The following is a 6,484-nucleotide window of genomic DNA, read 5'->3' on the forward strand; positions in this document are numbered from 1 at the left end:
TCCTAGTATATACGTTACAGTTTAATATTATCATTCATGGGTAATCCACTTTGAACAAAACTTCATGGACTGTAAATTTCTGAAAAATGATTAACTAATGTTTCTAAACGTAACGTAAACCTTAAGATTTTAGCGTAAGTTATAAATAATATACTCTGGGCTTTACTATGATAAATCAATGTTTATGGTTGTGTTCCGAATCCCGCCAGTAAAAAATAAAATTTCACTATCTTAAAACGATAGACAAGAAAATTAGAAAACGGCAACGTCACTGCAGATTTTTTTTTATTTTCAATTACGCGTTGAAAAACAATTCAATTAACTCGACAAATTTCTTTGTCTCAAAGATATAAATATATTTGTGCTACGACATTGGCATGTTGTGTCAATCAATTTGACAATAACACATTTGGATAATTCAAATTCTACCTCGACAACTAAAATATGAGTCTATGGTTGACTGTCCTGGTGCAGTTAGTCAAACTTGACTTTCTTAAATAAAAGTAGAACAAAAAAAAACCAACCTTGATAACCTTAACTATTTGTGAAAAAGTACTGGTCATTTGAGGTCAGTTCCTTAATCATAAACAAGGCTTTTGTGATGTTATCACCAATTCCATTTCCATGACATTTACAGAATTAGAGATTGTTTATAACCGCTTTATATCCTTATTTGGAGTCGATTTAATAAATTCCTTAGAGTAGAATCCTAAATTCCATAGTTTCAAATGTCGGAATAACGTTTCGTGGAAAATTACTATTAATTTTTTTTTTATTCTCATGAAACTAGTATCGTTTAATTCGGGTAGGCCATTTTTATTTGCTGACAGAAATAGTAATTATTGTAAAATATCTTATTTAATGACAATCCTTATAACTTCCGTATCACGTTATAGATTCCTCATTGTGTGTTTAACATTATAAATATTCCTTTTTGACGTTTCGCCGTTTATCGTTATAATTCCTTATAATGGGCATGTCATAATGTCTCCAATATAAATTCCTGTGTAGTCCTCATTATAAGTTTCTTATTGTGGTGTCCCCCTTATAAATTCCTTATAGGCCGATATCGAAAGATCACAATCGTAAATTCCATAATTCCAAAGAAAGATTTAGTAGACTCTACACCTTCCCTTGTCCACAATTACGGTATTGAATTTAATTAATTAAATTAAAGAATTTTGACCGTCTATTCACTTGTTCACTTCCTAGTTGACTCCGTTTGAAATTCACACACCTTGGGGGATAGACTCCATAAACGTGCACCCACGCAACTGTAGTTAAATAGTGTTAATTCTAAATAATTTAAGAAATTTTCTTGTTAAGCCTCTGACATCACGAGTCTTTATCATCAAGGCATGTCTGTACTTTTAAAGTTGTTTTGTGCGTATTTCTTAATTCGCAACATCCCCGTGGCCTTCTACGTTAAATTTCTCTGCTTTAAAGGGTGATTTTTAAATTTAGTTTTCGGTTATATTAATCTATGAAGCATATCTTTTCAATTAGGAAAATTTGTGTATATTGTAATGTTTTAATTGATATATATAGAGCTAATATAAGAATATTGTATTTTCTGTATTGTATAATACACAACAGACACAGTAATAGTCACAAGGTTATAATGAATTTTACAACTAAGACATCTTTACATTAATTTATCATGTAGGCCATTTAAGGTTCTTAAATAAGCTACGTTTTTCTTTTGATTCTGTTTATGTTTACGGTTTATGTTATTATTGTCCGTTTTTTTTAAAAAGTCTATTTCTGCAGACAATTCTTTGTCCTGACCTTCCGCTTGTATTTATGTTGTAAGAATGCGTGCGTGAGAATCCTTATTTTTTTTCAGTTGTTTTAAGTTGATCTTTTTATCTTCAGTTTTCAAATTGACTACTGTACTTCTGTTATAGTTAAAGGACAATTAATTGCATGTCTTATATCAATTGTATCTGGCCATTGTGTGTACTCCTCTTTAATTAAACCCATTTTTAAAAAAAAAATCAAACAAAAAAAAAAAAAAAAAAAAATCATATAAATTTTTTGGATCATATTTTTTTTCCATTGATTTAACTACGTTGGTGAATGTATGGCCAGGTTAAAGAGGAGCATTAATCTTCATTCAAAGATAGTAACAAAAATAGTGCGATTTATTAAAGAGCCCTGTCGACTTTAAGCAGTCCGTAAAATCTCGTACAACGGGTGTGAACCATTTTACACATCAGGTATACACACGAATAGTAATCGACAGCCTACGTTATTGAGGAAGTTTAAAATCATTATACCTTCTTGATTGAGCAAAAAAGAAGAAAAAATGGATAGTTAGTTAGTTAGTCACTACATACCATTTTGTATATAATAATATCTTTAATTCCTAAATTAATAAGGCTTCTGTTGGATCACCACGACACACAATATCTACATATAATCGTGACTGTCACAATCCAAATTTGTTTTTGTTTTGTTTGGTTCTTGTGTTATTTATTTTAAATTTTTATTTATTTATTTTTTTTTTTTTTTTTTTTTGGGGGGGGGGGGTCGGGGCGTTCCACTTTATATCTAATATCATACCACGTACAACTGGGGAATCGAAACCACGCCAATTGACTCAATGACAGACTTTATGATACAACGCGCACGCTAACCATTCGGCCATCCAACCCCCTATACCAAATGATTTTGTTCTTCAAAAGATCACCACGTATACAATAAGATTTGACATTCTGTTAAAAAGCCCGAAGACTTTAATCGCTAGCTGATAATCGATATTCTCAAATAATCTTAGACAGAAACTCTCCTGCTATGAAAAAAATGCATATTAACTGATAATCAAATAATGTACCAAGGTCAATCTTTAAGTCATAAAATAATATAGGATGTGAAAAAATGGACACGTTTATGTAGCGAATATAGAGTTTCAAATAACGTTTTATTCTCTTCAATATATTGAAACGATGGTGGTCATGGTCGCTCTCATCTCTTTGCGTTCTCTCTTTTCTTCTTCGGGTTTGGCTGATTTTAAGTAAAACTAAAAACAAAAACGTGGGCCAATTATTTAAAAGTTTAACATGTAATTTTATTTTGTAAAAAAAAAAAACATATCAAGTTTAATTGCCTTTTATATTATTGCTAACTTTGCTCGACCTGTAGCCTATAACTGAGTTCATATTATATAAAATGTTATAAACCCCAGAATGTACCATCCATCAGATATCCTTTATTACATAAAATGTCAAAAGTATATGTGCTTGCATCAAGCTTGATTGTCTTTCGTCTCTTACATCTCTTATTCGGAAGTATATGAAACGGAAACAGTAATAACACAGACTGTTTCAATGTAAATTATACTTGTTACTTGAATTTGTCATGTTTTGTTTCTCGGAAAAATCACTATAAGTCTCAATTTTTTGTCGGTTTTGTTTACCTTTTTGCTCTCGCAATGTTTGATGCTCGGTTCCCACTATTACGATTCGCGCTACGATTGAAATCGTGGTTTTAATCGTGGAGTAATCGTAGTGATCGTATCAGGTCTTAAGATATATTGAGGTCAGTCGTAGCAATCGTGTGATCGTATCGAAACGTATCCGAACGTATCAGATCGTGGCTTAAATAGGGACAATCCTACCGTAACGCATCGCACGACAGTGGGAACCTGGGTTTACATAATTCCCTAATATGTTTGGGAAAGAATAGAGTGATAGAATGGAAGAAGATAACCCCAGGATTACCAGCCCAATATTGTAAATGCACAACAATGAGAAGTGGTATCAGATGTTATAGAAAGAGTGTGCATACCGGATGCTTTGGGTCAGGATTTCAGACGTCGAAAGCTACCGCGTAGAAGATAACCTTGAGGATACGTTTTATTGTTGTTAACACTACAATCAAGTTACCATGACATTATTAGTTAAAACGTTAAAAAATCTATAAGAAAGAGAAACTCAGTAGGTCGAATGAGGACGTGTCTTGTTTTTTTACGGTTAAATATGTAGCACTCATGTTTGTTTATTTGTTGAACAAATTTGTTTAAATTCTCGAAAGAACGTAGAGAGAAAGGTTTCTTAAAAGTAACATTTAAAACGTGTCAAAAGTTTATTGTTGTGCACAATAATTTCAATTCAGACTTGTTTGTATATTGTTTTCCTATTTGATTTAAAGTGGATAACGCGAATCATTAATTATGGAACTAATTAAAATCCAGTTTAATAAATGATCATTTAATAGATAAATAAAAACACTAAGACTAAAATCATCAACTAAAATTTCCTAACAAGTAGACATTAGACGATGTCTTAAATAATAGATAACGATATAGATAACGTGATAGAAAATGATATAGAAAATAATGATATGGATAATAATGATATAGATAACGCGATAGATGATGTGATAGATAATGTAATATATGATGCAGGAAGACTGCACAGCACAGCAGGTAAAAAAAGGTACAAATCAAAATATTAAATTTCCTAATAACTTCCTGCAATAGACAATGTATATAACGTATAGATAATGGTAATGGCGTATATGACATAATAGATGATGTGCAAAAAGTCCAAATTCTAAAATGAATCCTACGCGTTTAAAGAATAGAAATCATAGATGAACCCAGTGATAAATTATATCAAACGTTTTAGACAAGGTTGGACACAAAATAAAGATGAAACGAAGCGTAATTGATTGTCTGATTTTTAGATAGCATAAGCTGAATACCTTCTTCTCCAAAATTTACATAGTTGATGTTGACGACGCCATAATTTATAAAACAAATGGTATGCCTCAAAACTGCAATAGTCTCATTAATTAAGGATGCATTATTCAAGAGCTAAATCCATATCCACTTCAATACTTTATTTCATTTAACCCGAAATCAAACACGTTAGCTCCTTTAAAGGGGCCATTTTTTTGGACAACGGGGATGACATGGCGTGGTCCTCTGTGTTCTGCACCAATCGATCGAAAGAAAATGGGTGGGGCTGATAGTGTATCCCATATAAACCGTTTTACAGAATGATGTCTTCTCGTATATTTGAAATAAAACATATTCAAACTAAGTTTACTTCAAATCCCTCTTAAAACATTTTAATCTCAAGGAACCACATCAAGACGTACAATCTATTTTCGCCTTTCGGTGTTTTCCTGTCGTTCAATGTCAGAGTGTGTTGTACGTTTAAGACTCTCCTAATTCTCGCTAGCGATAGGTAATTCGATTTCATAACATGTGTGATTTGATTATATATTTGGACAAAACACATATTCAAACCCATTGTATATATCAAAAAATTACGTCAGATCCATCTCAAAACATTTTAATCGCAAGAAATTATCTTATTTTAAGACTCACAAATATATTCCAACCTTTTAACGCTGTTCCTTCTCAAGAGTCCGTCGTACGTTTAATTCTCACAACATTCTCACAACCGCTAGCCATTCGATTAACACCTACCAAGAGCTGGTTGCGTCCAGGAAACAAGCCGGCGGGCTACTAGTTTGTAATACCCTTATATTTATGCCACGTGCGCTCACCATGGCCGAATGATTAGCACGTGTTCGCTTTATCATAAGGCCTGTCACTGAGTCAACTGGCGTGATTTCCATTCCCCGGTTGTATGTGACAAGGAATAGGGTCGCCTACCCGGCCTCGTGGGTTTTCTGTGGGTCCTCCGGTTTGCTCCCACTGCTAAAGACCCCCCTCTCTCTCTCCCTCTTCTCTCTCTCTCCCTCTTCTCTCTCCCTATCTCTCTCTCTCTCACCATCGGCGTTTTCTCGGGAATGGATGTCTCTATACTTTCCATATTTACCAAATTTGCCATACCCTATATACTTTCGCGGAAATGTATCTTTTAGCTACCCTGTCATTATCGTGTAGATCATTACGTCATACATTGATGTAAACTATACCCCGCCATGAAGTCGCTGCTGTGTACAAATGACTGACATTTTTAGAAATACACAGATATTCCATTAATTGCAGGCTTTGAACACACCACACCGTGTCTATCGTTGTGTTTCGGACAAATATACTTTTGGTGGCCTGGTTGTGAATGTAGTTAAACAGTGGATCTATTTCTCAACCCTCCCATGCAGTTATTTAACTCTGTGGCTCAGTGAGTAAGAAAATGAAATGAAATGAAATGGGGTTTAACGTCACACTTTTCTGCGCTGGTTCACTAACCAGGAGATCCGGGATTCGATACCGGCAATTGCTTAGACAGTTCCCCGGGACTTTTCAGTGTGGTTTCCTCTTGTCCATAGTGGATGACGGAGAGCCTGGCAAGGAACAGGAACAACATCTTCGTTCGGATGGGACCATAAATAAACCGCGATCTCGTGTACACGTTGGAAAGTAAAAGCATCCTTGGCAGTTCCAACCCAATTGATAATTTCCCTCACAACATGCCGTCTTAATTTCTCGAGTAGTGCACACAAAAAAATGGCACGTTAAATTCTATTTCATTCATTTGCTGTATATGGCTTGGTCCAAACTGCA

General features: G+C 34.0%; 1 protein-coding gene across 3 annotated transcripts in view; it reads right to left on the bottom strand.

Moving 5' to 3' along the window:
* The window catches only part of LOC126807764 (sialin), a 38,254-nt gene extending 36,836 nt beyond the window's left edge, over window positions 1-1,418 (bottom strand). For all 3 annotated transcript variants that reach the window (XM_050532554.2, XM_050532553.2, XM_050532555.2), the window contains exon 1: window positions 525-1,418. The gene's annotated coding sequence lies outside the window, so the exon portion shown is untranslated. The remainder of the gene's footprint in view (window positions 1-524) is intronic.
* Between the last annotated feature and the right edge of the window lie 5,066 nt (window positions 1,419-6,484).

This window comes from Patella vulgata, chromosome 9 (assembly GCF_932274485.2).
Source record: "Patella vulgata chromosome 9, xgPatVulg1.2, whole genome shotgun sequence".
Classification (NCBI taxonomy): Eukaryota; Metazoa; Mollusca; class Gastropoda; family Patellidae; genus Patella; species Patella vulgata.